This window comes from Pan troglodytes, chromosome 4 (genome assembly GCF_028858775.2).
Source record: "Pan troglodytes isolate AG18354 chromosome 4, NHGRI_mPanTro3-v2.0_pri, whole genome shotgun sequence".
Lineage (NCBI taxonomy): Eukaryota > Metazoa > Chordata > Mammalia > Primates > Hominidae > Pan > Pan troglodytes.
The window spans coordinates 84,166,580-84,189,254 of NC_072402.2; the positions used below are offsets into that span (position 1 = coordinate 84,166,580).

Here is a 22,675-nt window from a genome sequence, read left to right on the forward strand (position 1 = left end):
GTCCAGCATCCAACCAAAATAATGAGGACCATTAGACTACATGTCAACATAAATAGGAAACAAAAGACAGGATAAACAATAGAAGAATTCAACAGGAGAATTTTTACATTTATCAGACACATACTACAAAACAATCATGCTTTTATTTAGAGTGAGGTAGAAGCCAAACTGTAAAATTTTGGCAGAAACCTGGAAACTATGAAAATTGACAAAGACTTTGAAAAAAATAGAAAATATGCATCATTGGGAAATTACCTAAAATTTAAGGAAAATAAAAAGAACCATCTTCATAAATTTGTGTGTCATCTTCGTGCAGCAGGTCAGTTAATCTTCCCTGTACATTGCAAATTTTATTGTATGTGCTGTCAAAGCAAGTACAAGAGAACAATCTTAACATTAATAGAGAGAAAAAAAGCAAACAGATTAACTTCACAGGAACAAGTCACTGAAAGCTGATTTTTCAACAGCAACAACGGAAGCCTTGGAAGAGTTAAACATCTTCCATTTGTTGACGTAACATAATAGCCAATTAAAAATTCTGTGCTCACTAAATTTATTCAAGACTATCTTGAAATAAAGGCATTTTTCTGACTTGTGAAATAGAGTTGTGCCGTTGTACTTACACAATCCTGGAATTTTCTTTGAGTAAAGTGTTTAATAAAAATGTTAATTTCTGTTACATATAAAGTAATTTTTAGATTATTTTTTCTTGTACCTATTTTGGTAAATTTTAACTTTCAACTAATTTGTAAATTTCATCTGAATTTTCAAATTTATTGGCAAAAGATTATTTATAATATTCTTCAATGTTCTTTCATTAACTGTAAAATCTATATGGATATCTCCTATTTTGTTCAGGATATTGATAATTTGTTTTCTCTTGTTTCTAGATCAGTTTTGAGAGGTTTTGTCATATCATTTTACAGCTGCAAAATTTTATTTTACTGATATTCTCTACAGTAAATTTGTTTTCTAGCTCAATGCTTTCTCATTTTAAAATTTTTTCCTGCTTTCTGTTTTTCTTCAAATTTAAACTTCTCATCTTATTTCTGGCTTTTAAGCTGACATTATTGATATTCAAGCTTCACTTTTTTCTAACATAGGCACTTAAAGCCACAAATTTCTATCATTTATTTCTTTACTTAAAATAAAGATATATTAGGTACATACAAAATTTGATTATGTCTTCTTGTTGAAATGACCATTTTAAAATTATGAATAGTTCTCTTTAAAGTTTATCACATTTATTTTTCTGAAGGACCACTTTGTCTTTTTTGTAATAAAGCCATGTCACTTGGTTTGTATATGTTTGCTTTGAACCTAGAGCATTGCCTTATTTAACATGTATTCTTCAAGCAGTATGTAGTTGCATTTATTTATAATTCAGTCTCATAATCTACTATGTTTTGCTTGAAGTAGTACTGAATCTATTTACGTTTAATTCAATTATTTGTATATTTTTGTTTAGGTCTGCTATTTTATTACTTGTTTTATCCATGTTCTGTTTTCGTCCTCTGTCGTTGATGCTCTTGTTTTTAGGTGTTGTTTTGTTGTATTTCTCCTTTCCTATCATTTTTTATTTCACTTTCTGCATTAATCAGGTTTTGGTTATTCAATTTTCTCCTTTACTAATATTTGTCATAATTTTTAGTATCACTATATTTAGCAAATACCTTGTAAATTACCAAATGCATCTGTATCTAATTTATGTATCTTAAATGTATTCTCTTATTATATTAAAAAATACAACAATTTCCATTTATTTCTCAATGTTGCTATTTTTGTCATTTTACTTCTAAACATATTATCAACTCCACAAGATATTGCTATTGTTTTGTTTATTTGTTTTTTTGAGATGGAGTCTTAGATCTAGCTTTGTCACTCAGGATGGAGAGCAGTGGCATGATCTGGGCCCACTGCAACCTCTGCCTCCTGGGTTCAAACTAATTTTCTGCCTTGCCTCCTGAGTAGCTGGGATTACAGGCATGAACCACCTCACCCAATTAATTTTTGTATTTTTAATAGAGATGGGGTTTCACCATGTTGGCCATGCTGGTCTTGAACTCCTGACATTAAGTAATCCACCCACCTTGGCATCCCAAAGTGCTGGGATTAAAGGTGTGAGCCATTGCACCCAGCCTTGCTGTTGTTTAAAATGTAAACAGCTTATGTATTTTGATATTTACTTCATTATTTTATCCTTTCCAGAGTGGTGTATTTCTTTTTGCCTCTCCATTCTTACATTAAATCATTCTTTTTTAACTTGACAAACATGTTTAATATTTCTTATAAAGGAAGAATGCTGTTTAATAATTTTCTCAGCTTTGTTAGAAAGTATTCTTACTTTAATTTTTGGAGATAATTCAAAATAATTTGTGAAGATATAATTCTATTTTTTGTGTGTGTCTTTCATAGTTTCCATTAAAAGTTAATGATTCTTGCTGTTTTCTCCAGCTGCTTTTAGAGATTTTCTCATTGTCTTTGATGTTTGTTAGTATTATAATTAATATTCATTTTGTTTGTAATTGTGATTGATATGGTTTGGCACTGTGTCTCATCACCCAAATCTTACCTGGAATTGTAATCCCCACATTTAGAGGGAGGGAAGTGATTGGATTATGGGTGCAGTTTCAATTATGCTGTTCTCTTAATAGTGAGTGAATTCTCAGAACTGATGGTTTTAGAAATGGTAGCTTTTCCTGTGCTCTCACAGGCTCTCTTTCTCTCCTGCGCCTGTTAAGACATACCTGCTTCCCCTTTCCCCATTATTGTAAGTTTCCTGAGGCCTCCCTAGCCTTGTGGAATTGTGAGTCAATTAAACCTCTTTCCTTTATAAATTACCTAGTCTTTGGAAGATCTTTGTAACACTGTGATAACAAACTAATAATAACGATTTTATTTGTTTTGAAATATGCTGAATTCTTGAATCCATTGATTTTAAAAAATCAAATATAGAACTCTCTTGACTAATATTTCTCAAAATAATGCTCTGTCTCATTTTCTTTGCTTCTCCTCTGGAAACCCAATTACAAGTAGATTAGATTTATTTCTTTTCTTTCTTTTTTACTGTTTCATATGTTTCAGTTTTTATTTTTGTGTTTCCCATTCTTTTTTATGTATTTTGCACATTTTTGCGACTCACCAGTTTCTTTTAACATTTCTCTTACTATTTCAATTTACTATTTTTATTTTCTTTACCAAGTTTGTTTTTATATCAACCAATAATTTATTAACTTTTGTTTTTTAAATATATTTTGTACTTTTTAAATATATATTCCATCTTATTTATTTTGTTCATCTTTCTTTTAATTTTTTTTTTTTTTTTGCTAACTGTAATGTCTGTATCATCTCTGGGTTGCTTTATGCTTATAATTTTATATTTTCATTATCAATCGCTTTATTCTGATTTTCTGTATATGTTAGAAATTATTAATCAAGATTGTTGAAAATGTATTTTAGAGGCCTTTCTGTAAAGAATTTTGGCTTATTTTTTCCTGGCAGATAGTTAAATTACTGGCAATTCTCATTAATTCTACCAATGCTTTGTTATAGTTATTTTTTTAAGGAAATATGAAAGGGTTTTTTATATGATTGATTTGTGGTTTATTTGCTTTTTTAACCCCTAATAGAAAATAGCTCTTACTTCTAGGGTATGACTCTAATGCACCCTCAAATGAGTGTCTGGGGTGCTTGAGGAATCTCTGCTCTGGCTGAGACCAAAGCCCTGCTATATTCCACTCTGTGTGCAATTGCTAAAATCTACTCAGGTGCATTCCAACCAGCAGCTGCTCTCTACCAGTCTCTTCAAGTGTCGCTATGTGCACATGTAGTTCAAAAGACAAAAAAAAAAAAAAGAGAGAGAGAGAAAGAAAAAAATTCTGAAAATAAAAGGAAAATTTTCTTAGTTTTCTGGATTTCCTTCTCCTTGGCTTCCCCCATCTGGTACCTGAATCCCAATCTGAAGCCATCTCAGCTGTCTGAAATTTGATTTTTTCCTTCTTTGCATGGGAAGATTATTTATATTTGCTCATATCTCCCTGCTTTCAAGCCAAGAAATATTCCTTGGAGAAGCTGGGACAAATATTTGACTGACCCAAATTGCCTCTATTATTTCAAGGATACAACCTTGCATTTCTTACTCCCCACAACTAACAAAAGGAATTTTCCTTTTTTTTTTTGTTTTTTGAGATGGAGTCTCGCTCTGTCACCAGGCTGGAGTGCAGTGGCAGGATCTCAGCTCACTGCAATCTCCGCCTCCGAGGTTCAAGCAATTCCCCTGCCTCAGCCTCCTGAGTAGCAGGGACTACAGGGGCTCAACACCACGCCTAGCTAACTTTTTGTATTTTGGTAGAGACAGGGTTTCACCATGTTGGCCAGGATGGTCTCGATAATCTGACCTTGTGATCAGACCACCTCGGCCTCCCAAAGTGCTGGGATTACAGGCATGAGCCATGGCATCCAGCCAGAGTTTTCCTTTTACTACATACTCAATTTAAGTTTCATATTTGTCTAAAGCAGAAAGATAAGTTTAATATAGCTAGTCTATCATGGCTAGAACAAAAATCTGTGAGGCTTTCTTTGGATTAATCAATCTCTAGTTTGGAAGTAACGCAAGTATTTTTAATGGTCTCACAAATACATGGCTATATCGTTTTAAATACCCTTATTAATGTTTTTTTTTTAATTTTTCTTTCTCTTATTTTGTTTCCAGTCGATTTCTAGCACCTTTAACCTTAATAAAATAGATCAGTTGAACACAAATAAGTGTTTCAGACTCTCGAAAAACAGGCTTGTGTAGATTCTAGGCAGCATCTGCAAAATTAAATGTTTACCTTTCCTCTACAACCTCCCCTTCCTTCCATATCTAGACTTAAATTTCTACATGTAAGAATATTTTTTAAAAAGTAATTAACTTACTTTTTGAACCCTAATGGAACTTGTTCCTTAACTATGCACTTATTGTAAATATAGTATCAGAGGTTGGATCTCTCATGACACTTTGATTTATTTCATTTATTTTTCATCAGAATCAAAACTTACTTGGTATTTTCATGTTCCTGTTTTGTTTGAATCCAAATAGGTTCATATATGTGTTTTGATATAGACATCACAATAGTTACCATAAAATTTAGTTAAGTTTTAAAAAGAAATATGCCGGGCACAGTGGCTCATGCCTGTAATCCCAGCACTTTGGGAGATAGAGGCAGGTGGATCATGAAGTCAGGATTTTGAGACCAGCCTGACTAAAATGGTGAAACCCTGTCTCTACTAAAAATAGAACAATTAGCCCGGCATGGTGGCAGGTGCCTATAATACCAGCGACTCAAGAGGCTGAGGCAGAATTGCTTGAACCCTGGAGGTGGAGGTTGCAGTGAGCCCAGATCGCGCCACTGCACTCCAGCCTGGGCCACAGAGCAAGACACCACCTAATATATATATTATATATTATATATATAATTATTATATATAGGCTATATATAATTATATATAATATTAATATTTATAATATAAATATTATATATAATTATATAATATATATAATATAAATATATAATGTAATATATTATATATAATATATATTATATAATGTAATATATACAATATATATTACATAATGTAATATATATAATATATATTACATATAAAATATATAAAATATATATATTATATATACAATATATAAAATATATATATTGTATATATAATATATATAAAATATAAAATATATGTATTATATATAAAATATAAAATATATGTATTATATATAAAATATATAATATATGTATTATATAAAAATATATAAAATATATATTATATATAATATATATTATATAATATATATAATATATATTATATATAATATATATATTATATATATTATATAATATATAAAATATATAATATATAATATATATAATATATATATTATATATAATATATAAAATATATATTATATATATAAAATATATATTATATATATGAAATACCTTTTCCTATTTAAAAAAAGTTATTTTTGACTTCCAAAAATAAGACTTTATTAGACATCATACAGTATAAGACTTGTCCTATTTAAAAAAAACTACACAGTTTAAAATATTTTATATATGTATTACCAACTAAACTATAGTTTTTATGTTTTTGAATTAAGTACTTTTTTAAAATTTTGCTAGATCACTTGACATTTCTTTGATATTTTGTTTTTTTTAATAAATCTTAGACGGCATAACAAACATTTTGCAATAATCTTCTTTATTTGCTTTTTGGTTTTCAACTTATAGCAATTTATTGTTACTATTTAGAGAATAAGTAGTAAAATAATTAACATTATTAAAAATGTTCTTCTTATAAAACATTATTGTACACATCCAATACATTTTTATATGCAATGGTCTCACTCCCAGAGAGAAGATTTTCTAGTCCAATATCCAGGTCTAAGAAGGTTTTACTTATGCTCTATTTACTGCCTAATTATCTGGAACTATTAAAGAATGAAGCATACAATATATTCTAAATTTCAAACTGCATCATCATCATGTTTATTTTACTTAAACCCTAATAATAAGTTTTGCCTTTGACACCTGAAATTATGAAAATGGGCTTCCATCATGCCAATCTCAACCTCCCAATATTTCTGGCATTTGCAGTATTTATCTGAGATTTTTAAGAAGAATCATCTGAATAAATTTTGTTTATCAGAGCCTCAATGAATATATACATAAATTTTTGGTTAATACAGGCCCTTAATCTCTGAATACAAGTACTCAAACATGTTGTTGCTGTTTTTTTCTTTTTTTTTTTTTTGGCTCAACTTTTTAAAGGTCAGATAGCCCAGGATTGGAAAGACCTGTTTATGTTTATTACTGATTTATTCTTTTAGTTCTTGTTTACTTGTTTTTTTTTCAAACTGAACCTATGTTCTAAAATTCTGAAATGAATTTTTCTCATGCATATTATGAAGAGGGTTTAATTTGAACTTTTTCTTGCATCTGATCAGGATATGTAAAAACACACTTTAGAGTTTGTACGTATAATCTCCAGCTAAAAACAAATATTAATAAACAGTTTTAGTATTATTGTGTCAGATTTTCTGAAAGTATATATATCATCGATGTCTTCTATAAATCCATATTTTTTATTTCCTCTTGTTTTTATTTCTATTTATCAGCCACAATATATATTAATCAATTAGGCTATATCTGTAACTTATTATCATATTGTTTTCCTTTCCCCCAAATTAATCATTAGTAAGTATGTTTTCACTTACTATTAAAAATGTTGGCCAAGCGCGGTGGCTCACGCCTGTAATCCCAGCACTTTGGGAGGCCAAAGCAGGTGGATCATGAGGTCAGGAGTTCAAGACCAGCTTGACCAACATGGAGAAACCCCGTCTCTACTAAAAATTAAAAAATTAGCCAGGCATGGTGGCACCTGCCTGTAATCCCAGCTACTCGGGAGGCTGAGGCAAGAGAGAATCACTTGAACCCGGGAGGCAGAGGTTGCAGTAAGCGAGATTGCACCACTGCACTCCAGCCTGGGTGACAGATCAAGAATTCATCTCAAAAAAGAAAAAAGTCAATAGTTTATCAGTTGTCCATTTTTACAGTATTTCCTACTCGATATGTTATTACTATAAGACATGTTTACAAGGTTTTCAGATAATTTTAAAATTTTAATTGTCAATTTATTATTTATTGGCTTTTTTTTTCAGGTGGTTATGGATTTTGTATTTGCCCATGTTTAATGAGCTTTACAACACTTCCATCAGAGAACGTGAGTTATTTAATTTTTCTTTTTATTTTTTACATTGACACCTAAAACATGTTTTCCTCATTTATAACATTAAGTTATCAATATATATTCTTTTCATTTATTTTATTAATTTTATTACTGATAACTTTACTTCTTATATTATTTATATATATTTTATAATATATATAAATGGCCTTTTCAGTTTTCCCAAAGTAAATATATATTGAATGCATAATAACTATTACACCATTTTCTATTATTAAATAAATCTTTTGGAAACAACTGAATAGTAAACACATTTTCATTCTAAATTATATATCTCAGTGTTACAAACAAACTAAATCAGGGCATTCTTAGACATAAAGAATAGTACAATGTTTACTACTATAACAAACAAGGAGATACTTAAAAATAAAAAATATTTAACTTAATTGTAATATCAAAATATTTAAAAGAAGTATTCACTTTAAGCAACAATAGTTGAAGATAAAACAAAATTTGTTACATATGTTATCAGGATGTTGTTGGAACATCGAATAATTGCTGCATTAATTTAAGAGTAGTCATTTTAGTTTTTAACCTTATAAATTGTATTCTTATTGCAAGATTTAGGTAAATATGTTTTCATGGGAATTATCTAGACATTTTATAACAGATTTTTTCAAAATAGGATGGAGTTGTTCTTCATTAAATGTATAAACTTTACATGTATAATTAAAATTAGACCAGAATTCAGTAAAAATCAGTGTCAAATTATTAAAACGTCAAGGATATTATTTTTAAAATTTCACCTTAAGATGAAATTAAAATAATGCCATAATTTTTAGAAATGTTTCTTATTTATTGTTTCCATAAGCATAGATTTGTTGGACATCAATTTGTAACATGAATACATTAAATGTTTCCTTCCACCTCTACAAATTAAAGAGAAAATAATGTAGATAAATTATGCCAATAAAGTTAAATTAATATGCTAGTTGAATTTTAAAGAATATAACAAGGTGATTAAAATGTAACATGAGATAAATCATGTTAACATAAAAAATATAAGTGCAATGCGTGAATACTATAGAATATTGATATACCAAAAGAAACACTAAGAAAGAAAGCTAAATTATTTATAACACTATAAAGTTATATTAGGCTCAAATATATAATGGAAAAATAATACTGTAATCAGTTATTGTGGAATTAAATGTCAGTGAAAACCATTAGATTGTTGCTTAATTTTTCTAGGTCATAATTCAAAACAGAACCATTTTGCATGTTAAGCCTACATAAATAACACTGTACTTATTGGTCTGAAAATTATATGTTGTTACTAAATAGGTTTGATATTAAATCACCTACATAGTATGACTGCACAAAATTAATCTTCTACCACAAAATATACTCAACTTGCTATGATTCATAGAAACTGAAAGGCAAAAGTTACTTTTAAAGTCATTTTTGACTCATTTTACAAATAAAGGAATACAAAATCCAAAAAAAATTTGCTTAACATATATTGTCACTTGTTTATAAAGATAACCTGATTTCTGCTTTTGTCCCTGTTCTGAAAAAAAAAGAAAGAATTTACTCATTATGCTGGTGCTCTCCACTGAGGCTACTTTTGTAAAAGTTTTACAACTTTTGGTCCTGATGTCTTCCCCCCAAAAAAGAAAGCAGTGGAGCTAAACCTCCATTGCATGGAAATCCACATGAGAATGGCTAATCTAGTGAAAGTACCAGCCTATGGCTCAGTATCTACCCTCTTATAATATTATTTAATTATTACTCCTATGTGAACAAGGCTAGACCTTAATTTTTCTTCTATAAGAAAGCCTCAATGGAGAACATTAGCGTTGTATGCAGCCATTCACATAAAGCAGACCATACAGTCTCTACAGATACAGAGAGATTACAAAGGTGTCCTGTTTATGCTGCTATAACAAAATACCTGAAACCGGATAATTTATAAAAAGCAGAAATTTGTTTTCTCACAGTTCTGGAGGCTGCAAAGTTCAAAGTCAAGGCACTGGCATGTTTGGTTGTCTGGTCAGGGCTGCTCTCTGATTCCAAGATGCTTGGTTGCTGCAGTCTTTGTAGGAGAAGGATACAGTGTCCTCACAAAGCAGAGATAGAAGGACAAGAAAGCTGAGTGCAGAGTGAAGCCTCTTTCATAAGAACCTTCCCATTCACAAGGGTGGAGCTCCCATGACAGGATCATCTTTTAAAGAGCCAACTTCTTAATACTATTACATTAGCAATTAAGTTTCTGCAATTGATTTTTTGAGAGGACATTTTCAAAGCATAAAACAAGGCTATTCACACATAAATCAGTCATAAATTGTTTCTAGCAATAAAACAAACTAAATGAAACATGTAAGACCTTGTGCTAAAATTTGCCTAGAGATTCTTACTAAAATATTGCCTGTATCCATTTAAATGCATGACTGAATTAAAAAAATAAGGAACATACTGAAGTTCAATTTAAAAATTATTTTAAAACATACTGTTAAGTGTGAGTGAACATGCCTATTCCTGTACCAATAATAGAAGGACCTAAGATTACATGCCTACAGAAATTCATCAGATGAGGCCATGATTCTAGATAAGAAAGGTGAAGCTTAAAAATAAATGCCACCAAAAGGCCAAACATACGTTTACAACTACCACAGAGAGATTACAAAGGTTTTGTTTGTTTGTTTGTTTGTGAGTGTGTGTGTGTTTTCTTCCTGTCTAGTTCCTTGCTTTAAAAGTTTGGGTAGGGATAAGAGGAAAAAAAAAACACTAAACTAAAATTTTGTGGCAAAACCCTATGTTTAAGCAAATTTAGCAGTTTACACTCATACTATATCTTTGATTCAACAGCTTCAACCTAGAATATAATATGTATGAACTGATAATATCTTTGGTTCACCTAGTAGAATTGAAGCAAAAATAAACATAGCATATAGAGACAATGTCTCATATCATTTCAAAAATTCATTTTTTAGGATTCATTGCTAGAGAATTACTGTGTTCTTTGAAGATGTCATAACATTTTGCTTTTTCTTTTTTTTAATTTTTTTTATTATTATACTCTAAGTTTTAGGGTACATGTGCACATTGTGCAGGTTAGTTACATACGTATACATGTGCCATGCTGGTGCGCTGCACCCACTAACTCGTCATCTAGCATTAGTTATATCTCCCAATGCTATCCCTCCCCACTCCCCCCACCCCACAACAGTCCCCAGAGTGTGATGTTCCCCTTCCTGTGTCCATGTGATCTCATTGTTCAATTCCCACCTATGAGTGAGAATATGCTGTGTTTGGTTTTTTGTTCTTGCTATAGTTTACTGAGAACGATGATTTCCAATTTCATCCATGTCCCTACAAAGGACATGAACTCATCATTTTTTATGGCGGCATAGTATTCCATGGTGTATATGTGCCACATTTTCTTAATCCAGTCTATCATTGTTGGACATTTGGGTTGGTTCCAAGTCTTTGCTATTGTGAATAATGCCGCAATAAACATACGTGTGCATGTGTCTTTATAACAGCATGATTTATAGTCCTTTGGGTATATACACAGTAATGGCATTTTGCTTTTCCATAGTTCCAGTATTATTACCCTGATTTCTTCACACCTGAAGAAACAGTCACTTCTTTTTCAATTTACTTTCATTGGGGCAGGACTTTTTTTCAGGATGTGACTAGGATGTATGTTGATGGAGGTCATTTGGCTTTGCTTCTGGAGTGCTTCAGTGGAGAATACTCAGTGTGGTTTCCTTGATTATAAATAGCCTTAGGGTGGCGGCATTCTCAAATGCCAGCTGTAGTAGTCGTGTACTGGGCAGGTGAGTGAGCTCACAGCCTCCTGGGTAGCTGGGATGATGTGGGTGATGGCAGTAGCAGAGAGCAGAGGTAGTGAGAAGCTTGTCTTTTTCCCAAGCGCTGTGCACTTCTGTCAGCAGATGTGATGGACTGTGCAGGTTGACTTTCACGCCCGTAGGTATCACTTGCATGTGACAGCCAACTGCAGCAGTGACAGTGGGTTTATGCTTGACCTTTGTTAACCAGGTGGGGCATGTGGGTGTCCCAGGTGATAGGTTGGCCAGTGGAACATTCAGTGGTTCAGAGGTCCCTAGTTCGGCCTCTGAGGTGTAGGGTAAGGGTGGGAGTCAATGAAGCTAGCAGGGCTGGGCCAGGCAAGCCTATACTTGGAACCTGCAATAGCAGAAGCAAGTGCCAACCCAGAGGGGTGTGAGGCTCCACAGGCAAGCGAGCAAGAGTGGGACCCATTTTACTCTCAGACTCTGGACCAAGTGGGGCTCCTTTCCACAGCCCAACCACAAAGTTCATATCAAACTTCACTCAATTAGCACTGATAATAGCGATCTAAAGATAAATAAATAATCCCAAGTCAGAACTCATGAAGAGCTTATCCTCGGCAAATAAGACTGCCAACACAATCAACAGCCAAATTATTTACACCAATAAATTTCAAATTAAAGTAGCTTAGACAGATTTAAAAATAAATAAATTTATATGCATACATATATGAGTATTTAAGACATAAAGAATCCATTATGGGGGCTGCATTATGAAAAAAGCATTGAAATATTTAGAAATAAGTAAAATAGAACTTATAGAACATAATTTTATATCTGTATATATTTATGTTGAGTAGATTAGGCACTAAGATTAAAATGAAATGGCTATATAAAGTAGAAAGTTAGATTAATCTATAGATAATTAGTAAAAAGAAAGATATGAAGAAGTAATTCATAATAAAGCACCAAGTGATTAAACAGTTGCAATATATAAAACAGAGGTAAATTGAAATAGAATCCCAAATGACAGAGGTCAACATATTTCAGATTTCCCAGAAAATGATATTGCTTTGGGGACACAATATTCAAATGAACAAAGTTAGACAATTTTCTGGAATTGCAAATGGGCAGAAATGCTCAAATTCAGGGAGCATAAGAAAGAGAATTCACTCAGAGATTTTACAGTGCCCTGGCAAATGCAAATTAGTACATCTATAGATAAAACATATCTAAAATGTAGATTTCCCAGCCTCTGTTTCAGCCATTGGTGTTTCTGTGATTAGATTTCAGTTTAATTAGACGTAAGCATATCTGATGTGGTCAATTTTCAGAATATCTGCAAATTAAAGAAAAGCTGCTTGCTCAGGAGTTCATCTTTGCTGCCTTTCCATGGTCTGCAATGTGATTGCGGCAGTGAGCACCTTTCACCTTGAATGCAGAAATTAGAGTAAAAATGAGATCAATGTCCCAGGATATAACACAGCAACGAGAAAATAGGGACCAAGGTTCCTGCATAACCAAATAGAACAGAGCTGTCCTGTTAGCTTGGGTCAGCATGGAAATAAATTACCACACATAAACCAAAACCGTGAGATCTTTTTGTAATAGCATCTTGGTATTTGCTATCATACAGATTTTAGGTACTCTAAGACATTCATATTGTTTCATCATTTGAGGAGAAAACAATAGAGAAAGGGAGAGAAAGAGGGAGAGGGTAATGAGGGGGCAAAGCCGTAGGAGAGGGGAGAGACAGAAGTTTAGACTTTGTCAAATTGTCTTTTGAAAATTTTTTATTTATAATAAAAAATAAAGTGAGAGAATATCAGCTTAGGGAATCCAAATATATTGCAGCTGTGTGAAATTTATATGTTACTCCCATAGAACCAAAGACTAAAAACATTAAAATTAAAGGTTGGAAAAATACATAACCAACAAGCAAAATTACTACTAGCCAAAAAAAATTGTGGAAGTGATATGAACAAAAAATTGGCTGAAACAAACAAACAAACTTAAATGGCTAGCAACAAAAAAAGTGTCAATTTTGCTAGTAGTTATTGGGAAATAAAATTGACATATATGTATGTGTGTGTATTATATATATGCATAAATGTATATATTCATAGATGTATATATCAACCTTTAATAATTAAACTAGTAGAAATCTTCAGAATAGAAAGCCTTGGCAAATAAACATTTATAGTACATATTGTTATAAACATTATAGAAAGAAATCTGCCAGTGCTTATTTAAATAAAAGTCTATATGCATACTAACCCAACAATTCCACCATTGAAGCTCATCTGTATAGAAATATCCATAAAGCAAAATAATAAATGTGTCTCTTTAAAAAATAGGATTCAGGTACATAAGTTGCTAGGGCTGCCATAACAAAGTACCACAGACTGAGTGGCTTAAAGAATGGCCTTTTGGCCGAGAGCAGTGTCTCATACCTGTAATCCCAGCACTTTGGGAGGCCAAGGAGGGGGAATCATGAGGTCAGGAGATCAAGACCATCTTGGCCAACATGGTGAAACCCCATCTCTACTAAAAATACAGAAAAATTAGCTGGGCGTGGTGGCACGTGCCTGTAGTCCCAGCTACTCTGGAGGCTGAGGCAGGAGAATTGCCTGAACCTGGGAGGCGGAGGCTGCAGTGAGCTGAGATCGTGCCACTGCACTCCAGCCTGGTGAAAGAGCAAGACTCCGTCTCAAAAAAATAAACAAGGAAAAAAATAAATAAATAATAAAAAGAATAGCCTTTTATTTTTTCACGGTTCAGGAGGCTACAAGTCCAAGATCAAGATGTCAACACAGCTGGTTTCTTTCTGAGACTTCTGTCCTTGGCTTGTAGATGGCTCTCATTTTGCATGATCTTCCCTGTGTACATATCTGTGTCCTAATCTTCTGTTTATAAAAGGACACCAGTCATTAGATTAGAACCCACTCTAATGACCTCATTTAACTTAATTACTCTTAGAAAAGCTCTTTCTCCAACTACAGTCACATCTTGAGGTAATGAGGGTAAGAACTCCAACACATAAACTTTGGGGGAATATAATTTAACCCATAACAATATGGATGGCTATTCTATTGTATTTTTAGTAATACAAATGCAGAAAAATTCTGAATTACCATTAATAGAGAAATCATTGTGTAAAATTATGTCATGTATACTACAATAATTATACAACTTTAAAATATGATTTTATTAATTTATATTAATGTGTATGGATATTCATAATATATTATGCTATCATTTGGATATTTTAGCCCTCCAAATCTTATGTTGAAATGGAATAATCAGCTTTGGAGGTGGGGCCTGATAGGAGGTGGTTGGATCGTGGGGCAGTTTCTCATGGTTTAACACCATCCCCCTTGGTTCTGTCAGGGAGAAAGTGAGTTCTTGTGAGATCTGGTTGTTTGAAATTGTGTGGCACCTCCTCCCCCTCTCCCTTGTTCCGACTCTCACCATGTGACATGCTGGATTTCCCATTTCCCTCGCCCATCATTAGAGGCCTTCTCCAGAAGCAGATGCCGACACTGTGCTTCCTGTTTAGCCTGCAGAGCTTTGAGCCAATTAAGCCTCTTTTTTTTTCTTTTTTAATGAATTGGCCAGTCTCAAGTTTTTCTTTACAGCAATTCAAAATTGGCCTAATATATCTCGTCAGGAGGAAAATGTAATGATGCTATTTTCCTAGAAGGGGACATTTTTCCATTTTGCTTGCTAGAACTTAATTTGATTATTTCTTTTCTTGCTATTTAATTGAGTTCCTTATATATTTTGGGTATTACCTCCTTCTTAGATGTATATTTTGCAAATGTTTTTCTAGAAGGGGAATCTGTGGATTGTCTATTATGTTAATTGATCTTTTTGATGTACAGAAGCTTTTCAGTTTGATGCAATCTCCTTTGTCTATTTTTGATTTGGTTGCCTGTGCTTTTGGGGTCATATTGAAAGAAAAAAGTCATTACCTGGTCCAGTGTCATAAAGCTTTTTTCCTTGTGTTTTCATCTAGCAGTTTTACTGTTTCAGGTTCTACATTTAAGTTTTTAATCCTGTTTCACTTAATTTTTGTGTATAGAGTAAGATAAGGGTACACTTTTAATCCTCTGCATGCAGACATTCGGTTTTTCCAACACCATTAATTGAAGAGACTATCTTTGTCCCATTGTGTGCACTTGCCTTTTTTGCTGAAAATTAATTGACCTTAAATGCATGGATTTATTTCTGGGCTCTCTATCCTGTTCCATTAGTTGATATGTCGGTTTTTATGCCAGTATCATGCTCTTTTGATTACTATAGTTTTGTAACATATTTTAAAATCATGTAGTGTAATGCCTCTAGCTTTGCTTTTTAAAGAGTTAAAATTATCACAGGATTTAGTTATTGAAGATCAAAGTACTGTGATGAAATTGACAATGGTATATAGTTATACTGTGGTATAAATGTATAAAACTTAAGGCATGAAGAAACAAAGCATAATGCATGTCTCCTTGGAAATAAGGATCTGTAGTGGGAGGAAAGAAAATGAAAACAACATCAAGGCAAGATTGGACTACTCATGGTCAGTATCTTATTCAAAATTCACCAATTAGGTAAATGTTTACATGTCAACTGTTACATCATGTGTGAGGACAAAGTAGAAGCCAGGATTCTCAGGCAGTGGAGATTCTGCCAAACAGTAAGGTAACATCAAGAGTAGAAAAGAGGTAATCACTTCTATCAACATTTACTTATGAAAGATCATGAATCAAGAGTCATTTATGAGATTTATGTACATGTGAACATATCTGCATTATTGAACAATAGCACATTTTAAAATATAGTAATATCAAATATTTGAATATTCAATTGAATGCATTCTTGTTGTGGATTTTACATACAGATTCTATATTTTGGATCAATATTTTCTGTTACCTTAGGTGGCTTTATAGAAAGCTACACTATTTAGAAATATAGAGCAATCAATATCATTCTATGCTAACAAAACAGATATGAAAAAAGCTTAGGGACGTTTTGAAATGATAATAAATAAACTATAAAGTAATGCTGCAAGAAAATAAAAGCATCACCTATTGGGCAAAATCACGGGCTTTCAGTAGTCTATTTCAGATTCATTTATCTACTATAATTCAAGGTAGTATAATTTGAATGCTTAACAAATCATCTACATTAATGTCAAGAAAATAAAGTTAAGCAACCATGTTAAAATTTTTCCGCAAGTTTTTTTAATTTGTAAGAATTTATTTTTCAATACATCAATCATTTTCTGTTGATTCCAGTAGTGATAACTTGAGTCATATTATTATATTAGCAGACTGACAAAATAATTATATTGAAGTTCCAAGATACATGCTTTTTTTTCCTAATCTGTTATTAGCTAAATCTATGAACTTTTAAAATGTACAGAATATCCTTGTTTAGATGCTGTTGGATGAATTATTAATTTATCTTCCTTCTTCTTTTTGTATGTACATATCAGCTTGAAAATGCCAATTCTCAATATCTCAGGATTCCTGTAAATTAGAACTCATCATGTGAGAAGTAAAAAAAGGTCTCTTGGAAAGCTTTGAGAACATTGTGTTTTCCTAGATAAAAGTGGTTGGCAAAGCTTCTTTCCTGATATTGCCAAGACTTTCAAGACTGAAGTGATGATAGCCATCTTTGTTACAATGAGAAAAAAGGCTAAGAATATTTCAGAGACAATGGCTTCATTCTAGTCATTTTGTTATGTGACACAAAGGAATTTCCTTTAAATTTGCTTTTTGGCCATCTGTTGGGATTTTCCGTTACCTATAATCAAAGCCATTTCTGATTTACATATAAAGCTTCATTTTTCATTTTAAATACATATAGGAAGTACAATAAAAGAGAAGAAAGATTTTTAAGATTTAGTTTAATATAAATTATGGTATATGGGTTTTATTTTCTCAGTTATTCTTATTAAACTGATTTTCATGAATTTCTAAAAAAAATGTTTATGACAAAACAAACCATTGCATATTTCCTACAGCTACTACTAAGTAAATGCTCAAGAAAAGATAAATCCTGGAATCTAAATATTCTAGGCATGGAACAAAAAATTTTGAAAGATACATTTTTCAGCATGTATCTACAATTCCTTTAATTTTCTCGTTATAGAATAGCATTGTGTGCCCAAAATGTGTTCTTCGTCTTGAAGGATCTTTTTTGAAACAAAAACAGAAACTGAACAATACTAAGCCAAGCAAGTTACAACTTATTAATCACTCTTCATACTCCCTATCAATCAATTCAAAAATATACATTTTTCTCTATCATTTATTTTCTTCTATTTAAAATTTTTGAAATGTAGGAGATAGAATATAGATACATATGCTGATGATGGTTAGAAAATTAGGAATATAGCTACATATATATTATAAATTATCACTTAACATTACCAGTTCTTATTATAGTTCAAACAGGGTTTCATATTCATATTTTGTCTATGTTCTTTTATAATATCAATATATTATTAATATTGAGTTGGTCATTTTTTAAAAAATACCTATTAGGTAGATACATTTTCTAGCTATTTGAATGGCTACGATGTAATTATCATATTAAGAAACATTTATAGGGTGTTCAATGTATGTCTTGAACTGTACAAATGAGCATCTTATTTCACAAAACTTATATGTAAGAACATTTACTATACTAATTTTTTCAATGGGTAATTGAGGCACAAATAGCATAATAATTTATCTAAGTTCACACAACTAATTATTGGCACAGATAAGATTTGAACTCAGGCAATCTCGCTTCAAAATCTGACTTTATCCTATAAAGTTTTATTGTTTCTTTTTTTTTTTTAATGTTAAAGTCTAAAGCAAGTGCCCTTTTTAATGCTGACATTCTTGCTTAGAAATAAAAAATTATTTGAAGTTTTGCTGGTCAACAAAATAAAGTATTTCCATACTTCTGCTTTTACTTTTTTGCAGGGCATTTTTAGAGTTTTCTGTCATTATAACACATGGATAATATGTTGTAAATAAGATGTCATTTTAATATAACACATAAATGGTTTAACATTTTAATAACAATTTTGTTACATAGATCAGTAAAGGAAAACATACTTTTTTTTTGAGACAAAGTCGCTCTATTGCTTAGACTGGAGTGCGGTGATGTTACTATGGTTGACTGCAGCCTAGACCTTCTGGGCTCAAGCGATCCTCTTATCTCAGCCTCCTGAGTAGCTGGGACTACAGGCCTGTGCCACCACATCTGGCTAATTTTTTGTTACTTTCTTTTAATTTTCGTAAAGACAGAGTCTTCTTATGTTGCCCAAGTTGGTCTTCGACTACTGGGCTCAAGGGATCCTCCCAACTTGGCCACCCTAAGTACTGCAATTACAAGCATGAGCCACTGTGCCTGGCCCTAAAAAATACTTTAAATGTTTTTATGAAACTTAATTTCAGGCTACAACTGAAATCTCAAAATTAGTTTGTAAAGTTTCTTATATTTTCTGAAAATTATTTTGGTTTATATTGGTTTTATAAGCAAATATACAAGTTATTTTGTCTAATATCTTTATAAAAAATCCACTAATGCAATGAGATTAAAATATAATAAACATCAAATAATTTAATAAATTAGTACATAAAAAAGAGTCAAATTACAGTGTATAAAACTTAGTTATGCCAAAGAGAAGCTGTAAAAACTGAAATTAATGTATATTTTTAATTAGAAATTTTAAAAATAATTGGAAGTTACTTAATTTTAAAATTATTTTTGGAATGCAAATACATATAATTCATAATCCATATAGTTAAATTAATGATTTATTTCAATATCTTAAAAATGAAGCCTTCTATACCAATGGAAAAGAAAAAAAACAGGTATTTTAAGTATATCTTTTCATAGTTGTCTCCAACATGATTGATTAGCTGTAATTTTTCAATGACTAAAATTAGAAGATTTATCTGTCTGTATGAATGCTCCATTTCCTTTCCATAGCCTGTTGGAACATGAGTGTTCAAATGTTAACATAGTATTTTACACTTTGTATACCCTTAATGATAATGTCAACCAAAGTTTTATAAACTGAATATCTGTGATTTGAACTGTGGAGACCTTTATATAGTAGAAGGACCTTCAGGAATAAGTTGTTGATTATTTTTGGCTGTCCCAGTAAACATTATACTAAAAACATTATACTTTTGACTGCCATTCTCAGTTTTCCTAAGGTGTTCTACCCAAGCAAAAACAGAATCGGAATAAATTTATAATACAATTACTTCTGAAATAAAATGAGTTGAAAATGCACAGAAAAACAATAGTAAAGTAGTCCTCCTTATCCCAGTTTCACTTTTCATAGTTTTCAATTACCTGTGGTCAACTGCAGTTTGAAAATACTCAATGGAAAATTCCAAGAATAAACAATTTCTAAGTTTTGAATTGCACACAGTTCTGAGTAGCATGATGAGATTTTTGCCCCATCCCAGGTGGAACTGAATGTGAATCATCCCTTTGTCCCACAAATCCATGCTGTGTACGCTTCCCGTGGGTGAATCACTAAGGAGCTAGCTGGGTTATCAGATCAACTGTTGGTATCACAGTGCTTGTGTTCAAGTCACCCTTATTCTACTTCATAAGTGCAAGAGCAGTGATGTGCAGCAATTTGGATATGTCAAAGAGAAGCTGTAAAGTGCTTCCTTAAAGTGAAAATGTCAAAATTCTCAATAGGGAAAGAAAAAATATATACACTGAGGTTGCTAAGATCTATAGTACAATAGGAAATGTTAAGAGAAGCCGGGCATGGTGACTCAAACCTGTAATCCCAGCACTTTGGGAGGCCAAGGCAGGTGGATCATGAGGTCAGGAGATTGAGACCATCTGGCTAACATGGGTGAAACCCCATCTCTACTGAAAGTGCAAAAAATTAGCCAGGTATGCTGGTACCCACCTGTAGTCCCAGCTACTCAGGAGGCTGAGGCAGGAGAATCGCCTGAACCCGGGAGGTGAAGGTTGCGGTGAGCTGAGATTGCACCACTGCACTCCAGCCTGGGTGACAGAGCGAGACTCTGTCTCAAAAAAGAAAGAAAGAAAAAAAAAGAAATGTTAAGAGAGAGGGACCATTTTCACATAACTTTTATTGGAGTATATTGTTATAATTGGTAAATTTTATATTAAATAATGTTGTTAATTTCTTTCTGTGCCTAATCTATAACCTTTATCATGGGTATGTATAAGAAAAACCATAGTACAGGTATATATAGTTTTCAGTACTATCCATGGTTTCACGCATCCACAGAGGGTCTTGGAACATATTCTCCATCGATAAGGGGGACTACTACTGTTCTGAAATCTTAGAACACATAACCTATTAATAAAACAAAAACAAAAACTGGTTACTGGTGACATAGGGTATATTTTTGGAAAGCAGATATTTATTACATGATAAAAAGTATGGAATTTCTTCATATAAAGATACTGTATTTCCCTCTTCTTCACATATACGAGGCGGTTTAGGAACTATAATAAATCACATTATATATCATACTTTCTGTGTATTTGGAAAGTAAGGAAAGACGTATCTAAATAGTGGATCACTTTGGATATATTTGTAATACTTATCATTTAAAATGCTTAAATTCTTTAATGTTTATAAAACTACAATGTGAAACTTTCAGCCAAGCCCAATATTGTTAATATAAAGACAGAAAAAATATATACACAGACAGACTACACAGTCCTTGTAAAGTATAAATCTAAATTTGTGTCTTAATCATGGCCCTGAGTGTAACATAATTTTTGTGGTTGAAAAAAATGTATTCCTACCATATCCTTGCTACATAAACGATTAATCTAGGAAGAAATAAAGAAATAGGATTTTTACTAATACAATTTCTCTTGACCTACCTGTGACAAAGACTGTTTCCTTTGAGTAAACCTTTGGTCAGGTACTTGAGTCCTCCTTGACTTTTCCTGACCTCAGACTTTTCTCTGTCCTTGTAGAACCCTGTTTGAACAACAATCTTGCTAAGTCAGTGAAGGAGTAAAAAAGATTCCACCCCAAAATATGCTGCTCTAGCATATTGCCTATTTTCAATAAAAACAACGCCCCCAACAAAAAAATAAAGCCAAACAAGCAAACAAAAAAACCCAAGGCTTGTTCAAGATCACTCTTACTTTAACTCTGTTTTTTTTAAAAAATAGATGAAATTACCATGTGAAATACATATTCTCTATACCAAAAGTAGTAGCGTTCTTGCCATTAATAATTAGAAGGTGAAGATAAGAAAAATCTGTACAAATAAATCTTGTTAAACTAACCTTTTTCTTCTTAGTCACTTCTCTAACCAATAAATGACTGTAACCCAAGCCCCTTTGCCTCACCACATTTCACAACCACTCCTGTTTAATTCAGTAAATATGAGTTGGACTCTTAACTGCCTCTTTGGGTCTTCATTTCCTTATAAAGGCTCTTATTCTGAGTAAAATATATACAGTTGACCCTTGAATAATGCAGATATTGGGGCATTGACCCTCCACATAGTTCAAAATACATGCATAACTTTTGTTTCCCCCCAAAATTAACTACTAATAGCCTACTGCTGACTGGAAGCCTTACTGATAACATAAATAGTCAATTAACCCATACTTTGTACATTGTATGCATTATATACTGTATTTTTTTTTTTTTGACATGGAATCTCTCTCTCTCGCCAGGCTGGAGTGCAGTGGTGCGATCCCGGCTCACTGCAACCTCGGACTCCCTGGTTCAAGTGATTCTCCTCCTCAGCCTCCCGAGTAGCTGGGATTACAGGCCCGTGCCACCACACCGAGCTAATTTATTGTGTTTGTAGTAGGGACAGAGTTTCACCATGTTAGCCAGGATGGTCTCAATCTCCTGACCTCATGATCCACCCGCCTCTGCCTCCCAAAGTGCTGGGATTACAGGCTTGAGCCACCACGCCCGGCCTATATACTGTATTCTTAAAATAAAGTAAGATAGAGAAAAGAAAATGTTATTAAGAAAGTCATAAAGAAGAGAAAATATATTTACTAATCATTAAGTGGAAGTAGATCATCACAAAAGTCTTCATCCTCATTGTCCTCACATTCAATAGACTGAGGAAGAGGAGAAGCAGAAGAGATTG

The 22,675-nt window shown here is 32.3% G+C and overlaps 1 long non-coding RNA gene and 1 other non-coding gene across 2 annotated transcripts in view; one reads left to right on the top strand and one right to left on the bottom strand.

The window, feature by feature from the left end:
* The window catches only part of LOC129143986 (uncharacterized), a 186,415-nt gene extending 178,645 nt beyond the window's left edge, over positions 1–7,770 (top strand). The window contains exon 4 of the long non-coding RNA XR_008548026.1: positions 7,709–7,770. This is a non-coding gene — a long non-coding RNA (uncharacterized LOC129143986). The remainder of the gene's footprint in view (positions 1–7,708) is intronic.
* Positions 272–378, bottom strand: LOC112209316 (U6 spliceosomal RNA). Its single transcript, XR_002944059.1, has one exon. It is a non-coding gene; the product is annotated as a U6 spliceosomal RNA (small nuclear RNA).
* Positions 7,771–22,675: the final 14,905 nt, after the last annotated feature.